General features: G+C 37.1%; 1 pseudogene; it reads left to right on the forward strand.

Annotated features, from left to right (window-relative positions):
• The first annotated feature begins 12973 nt into the window (after positions 1-12973).
• Positions 12974-13086, forward strand: LOC121141036 (annotated as a pseudogene).
• Positions 13087-16423: the final 3337 nt, after the last annotated feature.

Here is a 16423-nt window from a genome sequence, read left to right on the forward strand (position 1 = left end):
TTTTGTTTTGAAACAGACTTTCCTTGGACTTGAAATCTATATATTCAGTTAGTTTGCCTGGACAACAAGCCGCAGGGATCCCTGTCCTTTCACCAGAAGTGGGATCATATGCACCCTGGCAGTTTATGTAGATCCTAGTAATTGAAGTCGTGTCTTCATATTTACCCAACTAACAGGTTTCCAACTATAATAGTTTCTTTTCTGTTGGTTATGATAAAGCATCATAACCAAAAGTTATTGAACAAACATTTTAATTTGGCTTGTGTTTCCAGGGGGATGTAGCCATGATGACCTAGAATCATAGTTGCAAGTGGCAAGCATGAAGGATGGAACATTAAGCTAAGTCCTCTCAGTCTTAACATGAAGCAGGAAGCAGAGAGTGAACAGGAAGTAGAGTGAGACTGTAAAAACTCATAGCCAGAATCACATGGTGGTTGACTACAAAGAACCAGTGTCGATGGGCATCAGTGCAGAGGCTTGGGATGGCATGTTTTAGGAGCATGGCAGCATGATCTACAGTGGCCTATAACTTCCTATAATTTCCTTCTTTTGGTGTTGTCCATTGGGCTTTAGTTTGGGCCTCTTGAAGTTCACAGTTTAGGGCTGGGTTAGTAATGCATCAAGCCTCTGTGGTGATATATTATTTATTAAAACTTGCATGGGGGTTCAGAAAGCAAAGTCAGCACACACCTTTAATCCCGGAACTCAGAATTAAGATTTAGATGGATCTCTGTTAATCAAGGCCACCATGGCCTATACAAGAGTTAACAGTAACAGAGTTCATGGCTTTAATCCCAGGAACTGGATCCACACACCTTTAATCCCAGCGTTAGGAGGGTATGTAAACCCAGCACAGGGTCTCAGAACTGGGATTCATTTTCCAGCTATATTGAGGATAGGAAGACAATGAAGTCTCAGGATTCTCCAGCCACACTGAGCAGAGGCAGAAAGCAGTGTGAGGTTTGGTGGAACCAGAATTGCCCTTCAGTCTGAGGTAGAGTAAGAGTGCCCAGCTGCTTTGCTTTTCTGGTCTTCAGCTTGAAGTTTGAATCCCAGTATCAGTCTATGGATTTTTTATTTTTTGCGTTACAGCAACCTTGGGGTCAGTTCAATAGAATATCAAAGTCTGCATTTGGTTTGGCTTATATCAAATTTACCTTGAGGCAAGCTCCAGTCTTGCATTCCTTCCATTATTCTAACGAATATAAAATGCTACACTTCCTAACTCTTCCTCAAATGATGAGATTACAGCCATGAACCATGTGATTGACTTGTATATATGTGTTAGTCAGGTATTAATCTCATATTCTGAATTTTTTATTACAATAATGTTTTTTATAGAATTACAAAATAGTGTGAAGCACTGTGTGAGCTTCACAGTGAGTTTTCCAATCAAGTAGGACTAACTCCATTCTGTTAAAGTGAAGCTTAACCAGCCTCAGACAAGTATGTATTCTACTGATTTTAATATGAAAGTCATGAGATATATATTTATTAATCAGTTTTCTATAATTACAACAATACATATTAAAAGTGCAATGGGAAGTAGCTCAGGAAAAACATTTCTGAAGTGAAGACTTTAAAATTCTCATAAAATATTGTTCATATTTTGATACTAATCAAATGAAGCTATCAACACTTCTTAATTGTTAAAGGACAGTGTGGTGCCTCCACGGCTAAACAGGTTTGCACTGTGTGCCTGATGAGCTGCATTCGAACCCATGAGACAAGTAGAGGATGGGACCTCCAAAATTTTTCTCTGACTTCCACATGTGCACACGTGAGCACACACACACACACACACACACACATAATCCACATTTCAAAGTTATATGCACAATGTAGAATGCTTATAATGATTTGTGTTCTGGGCATGCAGGTTTCAATATTAAGCTACTGCAATCTGAACCATGCTTTCAGCTTTTCCTCTGACTCATACATATATAACCTCATTGTTTATATGAATCTGTAGTTGATTTTTTTAAATACAAATAGAACAGCAATAGACATCTTTTGATTAAACAAATCTACTTCAAATTAGTGTTACCTGCTAATGATTCAGTGTTATATTGTAGAATTCTCACACTAAATGACAGTTGAGGACAACAGAGGTAGGGTTACAGGATCAGCAGAAAGCTCATTAGAGCAGTGAGTTTCCATCATGGAAGGGAAAATTAGATTACAAATATCTAATGCTAGAGAGAAAAGGAAAATGAATAAACTATATTAATAGTGAATATTCTTTTGAAAACCTAGGTTTATAAAAAATAAATTATTAAACAGTGTTTATTCATTTAAATATTCATTGGTTGCCAAAATGCTTGATATTTCTGAATTTGAGATAGATTGCTGGTGTATTAAATGGATGGCATCATTTGAATGGAGAGGTCAGTGCCAAAAATCCTCTATTTAAGAAATTTGTAATTTTCTTGATTTGTTCTCTTGTATCTTTGATGGTATGTTATCCAGTAGGATTGTGTAGTTTGCTTTTTTACAGACAGAGATATCTAAAACATCATTGATAGTTCTTACTGTGCTTCCCATGCATGTGAACTATCGGATGTATAAAACACTAGTTTCTACTACAAAACATATTTTAGCCTTCTCTCAACTGTCAACTCTACAGATATCAAAAGAGACAGGGAGATGTCTGTGGCAATTATTTTAATTCAGAGCTCATTACAAGTATCATCATATTCAGTGATAATTAGTTTTATGAAAGACTCACAAATATCCCATCATTATTATTGTGATAATTTATAAGAAACCCAAAATTTCCCCTAAACAAGAAGTTTGTTTATTTCTCCATAAGCATTTATTTTCTCTGAATGAAAGAAATGGTGTAACAAGAGATACTCTCTGGTAGACTGATATTTACTGTACACTGCAAGTGTTCTAAGGCTAAACATGTACAAAATTGCTGTGTCCTTTAGCTTTCTTTAAGTTATTCATTCAAGAGTTAATAGTGTTTCAAGGAGAAAACTCGTAAATCATATCAGAGGATAGCTACAAATTGAATGTGGTCTCCGTCAATAGCAGTGTTGATACTATCAATGAACTTGACAGGAAAAAAAAGCATTGGTGATTATCAAGGAAAGGAGAGAAAATGGAAAACTATTTTTTCCATTACAGAAAGCTGTTAAAAAGTAGTTTACATAGATGTAGAGTATATAGTAGTATTATGAAAGGTTTTAAGGGATTAAGGGACTGTCACCTTATTATGGACCATATTCATGCGTTTATATCCTGATGAGAATGTGGAAAGTGGAAAGACAGTTTCGATGAAGTTGTGATAACAGGAATTTATTTCTGTGATAGTTGGAAAGGTCCTTAATAGAGAAGTCAAATATTATGGAGAAATGCTTCAAACAGACAATGAGATTGCAAAAACAATTTACCTGGAATGCATTTGAAATTGAAGATAGAAAATAGATAGCAGTTCTATTTAGATGATCTTATCCCTCTCTCTCTCTCTCTTTGTCTCTGTGTGTGTGTGTGTGTGTTCTCTCTGTGTGTGAGTGTGTTGTACATATATTTGCTTGAGCAAGCATGTCCACCACTGTGTAAGAATGTCCTTGGAGGCCAGAGCATGACAACTAAGCCCTTTAAGTTAGAAATACAGTTATTTTTGACCAAGTAGACTTGAGTGCTGTGATCAAAACACAGATCCTCTTCAATTGTTAAAAACATGGATCCACTTCATTAACAGCAAATGCTGTTCTCAAAGGCTGTGCCTTCTCCCCAGCATCAAAAAAGGATGTAAGGCTGTCTTTCCTTGCATTTTGGAGGTGATTCTGTTTTTGTCAATTGCAACAATGAAGACAGTGGTAGATCAAGGGTGGAGGCAAAGGTTTAAACAGCAAGGAAAGAAACTTAAAACAAATTAAATGACTTACTAAAAACTTCTGAGAATCAAAACATCAAAGGGTTGGATTATAACCCAAGTTCTCATTCCAAATTCTGCTATAGCGAGAAACTAATCTAAGTCTGGAGTAATGAGCACTCTGTGAAACTCACCTGACTAAGGGGTAGGAGCTCTCTTGATACTCATGCACTTGGAAATTATTTGAAATTAACTTAGATCTAGTAGACGCAGGTGTCCAGTAACAAATGCTGTTGTTAAAGTGGCTAAGAAATGAGACACGGAAGGAAGATTTAAGTAGAATGGATTAAATAGAAGAAAAGGTATCTAGACAGCATACTTTGTAGGAATGTATTTCAAAGGTGTGAAGAAGGTGTAACAAGCAAGAAAGGTGCTCTTTGCTTTCAGAGGTGAAATAACCCATGATGGGCTGCAAGGTAAGAGTGGTCTTAAGGTCTGTCTTGACACAAGCTAGAGTTAACTGTGAAGACGGACCTTATTTAAAATAACACATCTGTGAAGTTGAAGGCACATCTGTGAACATATATATTTATGTATTTGTTCGTTTATTTATTTTTGAATAATGACTGATGTGGGATTTCCCTACCTTCTGGGGTCTTGTCACTCCCGGGCAGGTGAAATTGGGAGGTATAAAACAGGTAACTGAATATAAGTCCAAGAGCAAGCCAGTAAGAAGTGTTCCTCCATGGCTTCTGCTCCAGTTCCTGCTTCCAGGTTCCTGTCTTAGCAGCAACCAATAATGTTAATGGACTGGAACCTGCTGCCAGTTCATATGCCAAATAAACATTTTTCTCCCCAAGTGGGTTAAGGGCTGCTTTTCTCTTCTTTCTTTCTTTCTTTCTTCCTTCATTTCTTTTTCTCTTTTTGGGACAGTTTCTCTGTGTAACAGTACTGACTGTCCTGGAACTCTCTTTGTAGACCAAGCTGGCTTCAAATTGACAGAGATCCAGCAGCCTCTCCCTATCAAGTACTAGGATTAAAGACAATCCTGAGTGTGCTATGCTTGTTGGAGAGAGATGGGAGGGGGCAAGTGAGAGGTGGTTAGCTGTAAGAACTCTTAGCTAGCTGGAACTTATAGGCCAGTTACCCATTGATATTGCACCTTTCTGATATCCAATCTTAGCCGTTTTGTGAAAGTTCCCTTGAAATAATACATTTTGCGCTATTTACTGATCTTTACTGCTGTTTTCTTTGTGTTGTTTTTAAGTTTATTTTGGGGACGCATTATCTGACAGAGGTTCTGCCTCTGCCTTACTAGCTAGCAGAATACACCATAAATTTGCAGATACTAGATTCTACTAAATTTCCTGGCTGTTGTTTCTAAGGATAGAGAGAGAGACAGAGACAGAGAGAGAGAGAGAGAGAGAGAGAGAGAGAGAGAGAGAGAGAGAGAGAGAGAGCAGAAAGAAAAGGCTCTTAGGTTTTTGAAGATTTTTTACTCTATTCTCTTTATTTTCCTGCTTGTAGTATCAACTTAATTTTATTTGTGGAATCAGCAACCAAATGCTTAATTTCTTGACATTCCACCATGGAATTTTATCCTTCAAAATCATTATCATAGTATCCAGTGTCAAACATTTTTCTCCTTTTCTCTGCAGTAGAGCTTTGTTACTTATTAAAATAGATGTGGCTGGAGTTGGGAAGAGAAAATATGACCCATCTATTGATTTCCATTGTGTAAATATTTTCACCATGAGTAATTTCAAGCAAAGCATTATATACTGAACTGTACTGACCCACTGTATGTATTCATGGGAGACATGAAGTTAGCATTTCCTTTTGTTCAGATTTTTCTCATACAGATACAGTGGATTTAAGTAGCATCCAAAAGATAGATAATAATAACATTGATCATTATCATCATCATAATCATGCATATACCTACTCTGAAACGTTTACAGGCATTAGTGTTTTGGATTTTGAACTTAGGGACTGAGCTATTGGAGTATTTGCTATACTGAGATGTCTTAAAGATGAATTTTGAGTGCAAAATTCACTTATAATTGGAACAATTTATTTATATAGACTGAAGACAATTTAATATAATATTTTTGGTCCATCTACATTTTGGCATGACCTATAATAGCAAATGTGAAAGTGTGCACATTAGCTGTTATGCCCTCAAGTAAAAAGTTTCTGGTTTTGGGACATTCTAATTTTTATTTTATTTTCTGACTAGTGGTGCTCAACCTCATAGATTCTGAATACAAGTTATCTTTTTAAATTATAATTTATTTAGTGCTAAATTCAAGAACGTTATTTATTGATGTTGGATACATTTTAAAGTAAAATGGAAATGCTTAAAAGATTTGTGTCACTTCATGATTTCCTGAACCTAGATTTTATCAAAACTGCATGTTTGTTATTAAATGATTCTACTGGACATTTGACTGAACCAACTGTTGACATATCTAACATGAAAGCTTCCTTCATTTGATCAAACTTTCATAGTAGTACAAAATATTATGCAAGTTACTGGGAAGGAGTTAACCAGTCTTAACACCTAGAAACCACAATTATGACCAACATGGGAAAATATCCATAAAGTACAAATAAGTGATATGCACAAGTTTGTGGTAACCAACAGCTGTCTATTGGACTTAAGTCCCAAACAATAAGTGGGAGATCATGTGTGGTACTAAGAACTTAACCAACATTCCAAGACTAGCGAGGTCACATATTTAGAAGATAATACATTAGCACCATTTTTCTAGGCAAGCAAAATTTCTAACTACATTCTAAATCTTTCCTTTATATACACAAATATATATAGCTATCATTACTCCTCAAGACAGTTCTTTACAGGGAATTAGACCATCCATAAAACCTTCAACAGGAACAAAATAGAGATCTACAAGTTCTTGGAAGCCCAGACAACATGTATACGTTGACATCGCAGTTCCTCCATCTCTGGCTAAGGGAAGAAGGAGTAGGAAGATTGTTGGAGCCAGAAAAAAAGACTATCTGCTGTGAAACAGTGTTTCATAGAAATGGCTGCATAAACAAGGCCATAACAAAAGCAATATCAATAGACATGCAGAAGATGGAGGGAATATCCTGGTGTCCCACTCCTAGACAAAGTAGTATAGGAAACGACTGTTGAGAGAGAATTAGTCTCTCCCAGTGATAAGTTTTCTAATTGATTATCTAGTGTATTTGGAGAAGGGCCATGGAAGGGGTTGGAGGGAGCAGACTTGGGAGTGAATGGAGAGAGGAGAGAGAAGGGAAAAGTGATGTCATTTTATATTTTAATTTAAATATATAAAAATAACCATAGAAAGAAAGGGAATCTCATCACATGTGGTAAAATCCTTAATAATAATTTTCATAATATTCTCATGTGAGCTTATTTAGGATACAGTAGAAGATAGATTAAAATTCCATAATGTAATTAATTATGACATTTGATTAATGATACAATAGTGTCATATGTTACTGAATAAGAATAGGAATTGGTGTCATCAAGAATTGGTAGAAATTCTGACTATTTCAATTTCTGACTCATAAAATAGGACTCCTTCTACAGTTTGGATCACAGCTGCCATAGCCAGTGGGCCTAAGTTTTAGCAAGTGGTGACACCATCTGCTATGCTACATGCTTCTTTTGTACTGATATCACCCCTTTAACTTGCACTGACTTAAGAGTATCCTCTTGTTTCCCTAATGAGCAAGGATAATTGGTAATCTGCCTCCCAGATTATATACCTTCCTTTTTGTTGTTAGCTAACAATGGACTGTTACTATATTGAACAGACTTAAATCTACTTGGACATATGCTTTAGAGGAAAACATCTCCTCAAGCAACATTTTATACAGAATCTGGTCTGTGGTTAAAACTTCTCTATGTTAACTCAAGGGCCTGGATGGAAAAGTGGGAAGATTAGAGTCAACAGTATCTCCAGCAGTGGCACACTGATAAGATCTATGGGACTAGGCACAGAGAGGCAATTTTTCTATTTTACAGTAATGCCAACCACAAATGATCTCATGTAGAAAGACACTCAACAGCCAGGTGTGTACAATGAATTACATATTAAATGTCAAAGTCTTTTTCGAATTCAGGAACAAGGAATGCATGAATAACATAGTGACAATAGTACAGATGAGAGCTATGCCGTTTCCAAAAACATTTCCGCCCATTATCTCAGAGTTAGTGGCTGCATTGCAGGTAGGGGACAGTGGATACCAGAATTTGATTTGTAAATCAATGATATCAAATGCCTTCTATCTTTTTAACACCTATGCTGCATATCAGCTCTTTTATGCTAGTTTTAGTGTCTGTGCCAGAATCTTTATGGTAGTTAAAAGACTATGAGATTTACTGACAACAGATTGCCAAATAACAGAACATCACACAGGGATTCATTTTACAATGGGTAATTTTGGGTTTTGCAAACTCTATTGATTCTTCCGTGTCTACACATCATGTTGAAGTAGTCTACCAAAAACTAAACTTGGAATGCTTAAATAAAGGTACATCTGTAGGGTTCTGTAGGCACTGGTACTATAAACAGTTACACTGTTGTTCTATAGTGAGTATTATTGCTGATAATCCATGCAGTAAATTATTCTACTCTATTCATAGTTAGAATGATCAGGTCCAGACTTCAATGCCTGAAGAGAAGATTGATCATGGTCAATTACTATTGTGCACTAAAATTTTTCCTCTTCCCTAGTTTACATGCTGAACCCCAATTCTCAGTATGTGAATATACAAAGATAAAGTATTTAAAAATATAAAGTAAATGGGGATGAGCTGTGAGAGTTGATAGGTGTCATAGGAGGATAGGGAGAGAGAAGGGGGTTTGACATGTAAATAATTGCTTCTAAGTAAAAAAAAAGAAAAAATATAAAGTAAAAATAAAGTCATTAGAATAATCCCTAATCTAGCATGACTCTGTACAACAAAAGACCAGAGCACAATGCACAGAGAGAATACTATGTGGTAGCCAGGTACGGAAGATGATCTACAAGCCAAGGACATAAAGTTTGAAAGAAGTGAACTGTCTAGAACTCTGGGGGCTATCACCAAAATTGTGAGACAAAAGGCTAGTTAGTGTTTCTGCCAATCACTTATGATATGCAGTTGTAATAGTCCTAGAAAACAAATAGACTGACTAGCTGGCAAATCCAGTTATTTTCTTTTCTCTTTTCTTTCTTTTCTTTGAGTCTTTGTTTCTTGTGTGTGTGTGTGTGTGTGTGTGTGTGTGTGTGTGAGTGAGAGAGAGAGAGAGAGAGAGAGAGAGAGAGAGAGAGAGAGAAGAGAGAGAGAGTTGAGAGAGAGTTGAGAGAGAGTTTTGGTTTTGGGTGCTGCTGCAATAAATGTGCTAGCTTGCAACTGGAAAAAATGCTTCATTTACTGAATCTATAATTTGACTATTGAACCAAAGGACAAATTAATTACTATATTGAAAGGAGTAATGGCTTGGGTTATTGTGAGGAGCTAGGATTGCTAATATATAATGGAGACAAAGAAACTCTTTATGGAACTTTGGAAATCACCCTGAGCATTTTTTCCAGGATTCTGTGCTTTTCTGAATAGCCTATTTTACCAACCACGGTCAGAAAAGACAAGACAATCAAGATCTCAGATCAATCAAGGATGGCAGCATGCTGCCAATCAAACAAACAAACTAGGTTGACTACAAGGTGAGCTGACCTCCAGGGGGTACCAGAGAGGTGAGAAGGGGATGGTGGAGATGAGCATCACGTACAGCATCATGCATAATTACATCAGCCTGCTTCCCCAGTAGCATATCCGTTTAGGCACTCTGCCTAGATAATTTTTACAGGGATGGTTATATTGATATAGTTGTGTGATTTGTGGCTTCCAAAGCAAAACTGAAGAGTGACGGCCTCTGCTTAAAGTATAATAAGAACATAATAAAATGTACAGAAAGAAATAAAACTGTGGTGATATGTCATATATGATTTATTAAGGAACTTGAGATCAAAATAGCAAAACAGGCATACTAGATACACAAGGAAGCCAGGCAGTGCTGGCACACACCTTTAACTCCATGAATAATGAAAGGTATTTGGGACAGGAATAGAATATCAGAGCTGACATTAATTAATTCTCCAGTCACATTGAGGATAAGAAGATTGATTCTCTGGCCACCCTGAGGACAGGCAGCAGTCTGAGGTTTGGTGAGAGCTTGTAGAGATAGAGCAGGATTAGCCCTTTCAGCCTGAGGTAGAGGTAAGAGCTATTGGCTTTGCTCCTTTGCTTTTCTGATCTTCAGCTTGAAGCTTGAACCCTGGTATCACTGTCAGAGTCTCTTATTATTTGTGTTACATAAAAAATTTTTAGGCCAGGCAGTGGTGGCTCACGCCTTTAATCCCAGCACTCGGGAGGCAGAGGCAGGCAGATCTCTGTGAGTTCGAAGCCGGGCTGGACCAATAGCCTCCAAAACAATACAGAGAATCCCTGTCTTGAAAAAATAAAAAAAAATTATTTCTTTCTCAAGGTCTGTAAGGAATGTTTAAAAGTACTTTTAATTTAATGTTTGATGTTGCCTACTTTTGACTAAGAAGTACAGACCGTTATATATGATGGGATATTAGGCTTGACCTCCATTTAGCTAGTGGACCAGCACAATATGCAGGGGATGAAGACTGGAGGAATCAATTTCCTTTTTTGTGGATTTGCATCCCCAATTCATGATAAATAGATAAACATCTACAGAGTCGCAGGTCTAACACTGGGAAGAATCTGGGATCAGTATTGAAGACAAGAAATGGTCTTGATTTTGACTAGTTATTGGTTTCAGTCAGTTTTTTTTTCAGTGCTGTGGCAAAATGCAATGATGAAGGCAGCCTGAAGGAGAGAAGTTTTGTTTTGGCTCAGTTTCATGATGGCTTGGAAATAATTATATTAGGAGTGTGGGCCTGCTGGGAATATTCCATCCGTATTTAAGAGACGGAGTGAAGAACATTAATGCTCAACCAACTTGCTACTTTTTATTTAGTGTAAGGCCCCATCCTATGAAATGATGTCAGCAGTAGTTAATGTCAGTCTTCCCACTTCAGTTAACCTAATCTGGAATATAGGATTTGTATAAATCTGAGCAATACAAGAAGCCAAAACAACAAGCATTTGTTCTGTGTCACTTTTCTTTGACCTTGTTAATAAGTAAAAATGGAGAACAATAAAAGCAAATACTTTTGTTGCTTCATATATCTTTATTTTCTATTTTAAGACCATTGAAGAAACCAAAGTACACACAATCTTGTTCAATTATGAAAAATTTCATTTTATTGTGACACATAAAGTTTTCTTTCCATCATTTTGGCATAGACACTGACAAACAAATGGAGTTGTTCCATCATCACAGCTGCTTTTCTGTGGGTATTCAGGAGACTTTTTGAAGAACCCTCAAAAGACATGAAACCATTGAATTTTACCGTATTACTATAATATATTTTCCTCATTTCACCTTTCCCTCTTCCTTTATGGTGTTAGACCCCCCAAAATGTCTCACAGACTGGAGTCTTTTCATCAGGCAATGATTTCAGAAAATTCTAATTAAAATGAAAGTACAGAAAATGAGTACTGCTTACAATACTTCTTCCTTTACATACATTAATCAACCAGTACATTTCAATTATTCATCATTGCTTTAGTAAGAATTCTTACTAATTACATGAATTGGTTAGTCATGAATGAAGACCCCAAGTCCTTGGTAATACTTTTAGAAGTTGAAAGAAAATTTCTGAGCAGAAAATCTTAACTTCCAAAAACTAGAGATCTTAATTTATTTATTTGATGTTTAAAAAATCTTTTTAGTTTAAAACAAAGTCTTTAGAAAAACACATCTATTTGATGTTTAAATCTTTTTCTGCTTATTTAGGTAGTTGTGGAGAATATGAAGTGTTCCTCTTTAAATTATAGATGAATAAAACAAAACAAACAAATATTTAAGGTGAAACCTGCTTGGTGAAAATAGAGTTATAAACTTCTAAACTCAGTGATGCTTTGAAAGATTTAGGTTGATACCTATACCTTTTAGGGTCCAAGCTTTGACAATAAAATTTGTGCTTTTTTTTTTTTTTTAGATTTGTAGATCTTGACTATTCTATGCTATTTGCTGGTGCTTGTTGTGTGGACATCAATACTTTTGTTTAGTTGGCCTTAGTACAAGGTATAATATTTTATTATTTTGTCTTTATCCAGAAATCTTGAGTGTATTATAGGCTCAGCTACATTAAGTGGATTCTATTTGATCCTCAGGGTAATGCCGTTTATGTCGTTATCATTGTGAGAGGTTTTTTATCCAAAATGTCAGAATAATGTCCCATGTTTTTCACTCTTCCTAAGTAAGCAGCATCAATTCATCCATATGTCCCTTAATACTACCTGTTTAAGTCTTTCGTGGTTCATTAATATCCATTATTTCTCATTATTACCACTATTTCCTAAGTCCATTGTGTTTCATCTACCTGAACCTTGCTACCTTTCTTAGTAACTCTTTGTTTCTTCCAAGTCATACCTGATACAAAGCACCATACAATGTTGTCTCTTCTCTAAATTCAAGCAGTCCAATAAAACTGGTAATATTGACAGTCTGCTTATGTAAATATAAAGTCCAATGGGATTACTACTAGCCGTTCATTCCTACTGGGTGTTTGCAATATGGAGTGAATGTTTTAATTTTAATCATTCTTTATCTTAATTAATTTCAAGTTTAAAAGTTTGGGGGTTGGAGTTTGGGTTGGGGTAGGATTCATCTAAAGAGATAACAATGTCATTAGCAGGAAGTTAGCATTATAGTGGGTAGCTATAATGCTAACTTCTGAGCTGAGTGGCAGTTCCTTCTAACACTTCACTGGAAGCATGGTAGGATGGAGAATGGATGGTTTCCTTTTGTGGCTTTGTTGGCTATTGTGAGGAATAACTACTCAATAGTCAGGTAAGAAATGGTGGGTTAGTCAAAACCAAGTTTTATGACTGGTTGTTAGTGGAAGTCATTAGGCCGAAGATAATAATATAGAGAAACAGGTTACACTACTTAAGAAACCAAATTACCTTAGTTATAGAAATTGCAATATTCTAGCCAAAATAAAGTAACTCTACAAATTTCATGTCCTGTGTTTTATGAAACAAGAGAAGATTAGCATTCCCATTGACAAGGTTGGAGTAGGCCCTTGGGCCCAACAACAAATAGCATGTCACTGTCTAACATAGTTGAATAGAAATTTATTGCTGGGGACTATCACATTGTAGAGTTCAACTCCAGAATGTAAACCGTCTATAGATGACCTTGCCATCTGGACCCTAAAACCCTGTACTTTGCTTAGCTCTCTGCACCAATTTCATTAGTATATCTTACTCTGCTGATAGTGCTTTCTTGGGAGGTAGGTATTGAATCCTGAAAAATGAAAATAGTAATCTTTAAATAAGCAAAGGTCAGTAATTTCCTATTTCCTTCTTATCTTTCTGTGGCATTCACAGAAAAGTATCCCCCAGAAATCCCACCTTTTTAGAAAAATAGCTTGAAAAAACTTCCCCCTTTCACTCTGTTTCGTACTTGTTCTTCCTCAGAAATTGATTGCAGAGTCTTAGTGTTCTTTCCTCACCAGACCACATTATATGTATTGTACTTTGACTAAAACCTAGCAGTTAAGTTGTACTGATGCATGGTACTTACAGGGATCATTAGAGAGAAAGCCATAAACACTTTGAAGCGTCCCATGGCCTTCCACTGTCTTCTATGTCTGAATCTAATTTAGATTAGCTAGAATCTTCTATATGAAGAGTGTGTATCTCTTGAAATTTCTTGACACATAATACCATCACTGGAGAGATAATTTGATCAAAAATAGGTTCATGTGTCCCTCTCAGGGTCTTCCTTGTTACCTAGTTTCTCTGAAGCTGTGTACTGTGGTTTGGTTATCATTTGCTTTATATCTAGTACTCACTTATGAGTGAGTATATTCCGTGTTTCTCTTTCTGAGTGTGGGTTACCTCACTCAGGATGATTTTTTTATAGTTCCATCCATTTGCCTGCAAATTTTATGATGTCATTGTTTTTTACAGAAGAGTAATAGTCCATTTTGTAAATGTAACAAATGATCTCTCCTTTGGTTGAGGGGCATCTAGGTTGTTTCCAGGTTCTGGCTATTGCAACTGACACTGCTATGAACATAGTTGAGAAAGTGTCCTTGTGGTATGAGCATCCCTTGTGTATATGTCCAAGAGTGGTATTGTTGGGTCTTGAGGTCGATTGATTGCTATAAAGATTTCCAAAGTGACTATAGAAGAGTGCACTACCATCAGTGATGGAGGAGTGTTTTTGATCTCAGCCATTCTGACACATGTAAGATGGTATCACAGACTTGTTTTGATTTGCATTTCCCTGATATCCTGGGAAGGGGTGATAGGTGAGATCTCCTGGGTAAACTAGGGTGCAGGGTGTGCAGTAAAGGGGAGGGGATGGCCATTGAAAACATGAGGGAATGGGACAGGCAAGTTTGGGGAGGAATGCGGTGGGGAAGCAATGAAAGAGATATATTGAAAGTGGGAGAAATTATGGGGATAGGGAGAAACCTAGTGCTGGGGAAATTCCCATGAATCCACAAGGATGACCCAAAATAAGACTCCTAGCAATAGTAGAGAGGGTACCTGAACTAGCTTTTCCCTATAATCAGATTGGTGACTACCCTGTCATAATAGAATCTCCATCCAGTAACTGATGGAGGCAGATGAAGAGATCCACAGCCAGCCTCCAAGCTGACATCCAGATGTCTAGTTGAAGAGAGGGAGAAGGGTGGGGACAGAGGAGGGGGAAGGAGAGGGAGTAAGAAACAAGATGGAGAAATCCACAGAGACAGCTGAGCTCACTGACTCTAGACCAACAGCTGAGGAGCCTGAATGGGATCAAACTAGGTCACATGTAGGTAGCATTTGAGTAGCTTGGTCTGTTTGTGGCACGCCTGGCAGTGGGACCAGGATCTATCCCTTGTGCGTGAGCTGGTTTTGTGGAGCCTATTCCAAATGATGGGATGCTCTACTCAACTTCAATGCAGGAGGGAGGGTTTTGGTCCTGCCTCAACTGGACATGCCAGACTTCGTTGACTCCCTACCTTTTCTCAGGCATGAATGGGAGGTAGTTTGGGGTTAGATGTGGATGAAGAGAAAGGAAGGGAGAGATGAAGAACTGTGATTTGCATGTAAAATGAATAAAACTATTCAATAATAAAAAACCAAGTTTCAAAAAAATTTTAGTGAGGAGAAGAGAACATAATTCTTCATTTAGTGGTCAAAATCAGTCTGCACTAGTTCATTCACTAATGCCACAACACAATATAATTTTTAACATATACATTGGCATTGTTTAGCATGGGCTTGACCCTCAGTGGTTTCTGATATCTTGTTTAACGTGGCCTAGTAAGAAATAATGTAATAGTGGTCTGCTGAGATAGTTTGCTAGGCAAAGACACTAGCTAAGAAGCCTAAGGAGCAGAATTTGATCCACAAGATTCACACAGTGGAAGGAGAGAACCTATTCCTGTGGACAATCAACTTCTTTCCTCTTCCATTCCTTTCGTCTGGTGGGCCCATAAAAATAATGGGCCAATGTTGGTAAAAATGGAGGGCGTGGTAAAAATAGAGGGTGTACATTGGCTCAAATGTACACTCACATTCCACTCACCAAGGATGATCTTGCTCCATATGCTACTTTATGCCAATATGTCAACATCCAAATCCAAAACTGAGATCCCAATATATTACCATCTGTAGGAGTGACCTGGTAGCAGGTTGACTGTATTGGACTACTTCTATTGTGATAAAGACAGTATTTTGTCCTTACTGAAATACTTATTGTGGTTATGAATTTTCCTTTGTTTTGCCTAATGCTTATTCTAAGGTTACTACCCAACCCATGGACTTAATGCCTTATATGTGGTTGTGGCATTCCACACAGAATTTTTTCTAACCGAGGAACTTACTTCACAGTGGGCCCATGCCTGTGAAATTCTGTTTTTACCATTTTTCCCACCATCCTAACACAGTTGGCTTGATAGAACAATGGGATGGAATTTCAAAGTGCCAATTAATTAACAATAGTCTGGAGAATAGATAAACTTTCTCATTGAGACTGTCAGATTCTAGATAGTGATGTGGAGACTTCTTATTAATTATAAAAGCTCAGCTTCAGCTCAGACTTATTGCTAACCAGCTCTTATAACTTTAATCTATTTCTATAAATCCACATGCTGCTACTTGGCTCATGACTTTACCTCTCCTCCTGCTTCCTCTGCATTTGATTTGCGACTCACTCAGAGTGCCTAGGTTTCTCCTCTTACTTCTCTCTGCGTGGAAGACTTGCCTATATCTTGTGCTTTAGGCTGTTTGGCTGTTTATTACATCAATCACAGCACTGTACCTGCACAAATTGTAAAAATATCCCACAACCCTGAAGGGTAGTGGATAAGGGTTCTCCAGAAGGTGGAACATGCTTTGAATATGCATCCAACATGTGGGCATGTTTCTTCTACAACCAGGAATTATAAGGTCCAGAAATCAAGAGGCAAGAG

This window comes from Mesocricetus auratus, unplaced genomic scaffold (assembly GCF_017639785.1).
Source record: "Mesocricetus auratus isolate SY011 unplaced genomic scaffold, BCM_Maur_2.0 Super-Scaffold_100006, whole genome shotgun sequence".
NCBI lineage: Eukaryota > Metazoa > Chordata > Mammalia > Rodentia > Cricetidae > Mesocricetus > Mesocricetus auratus.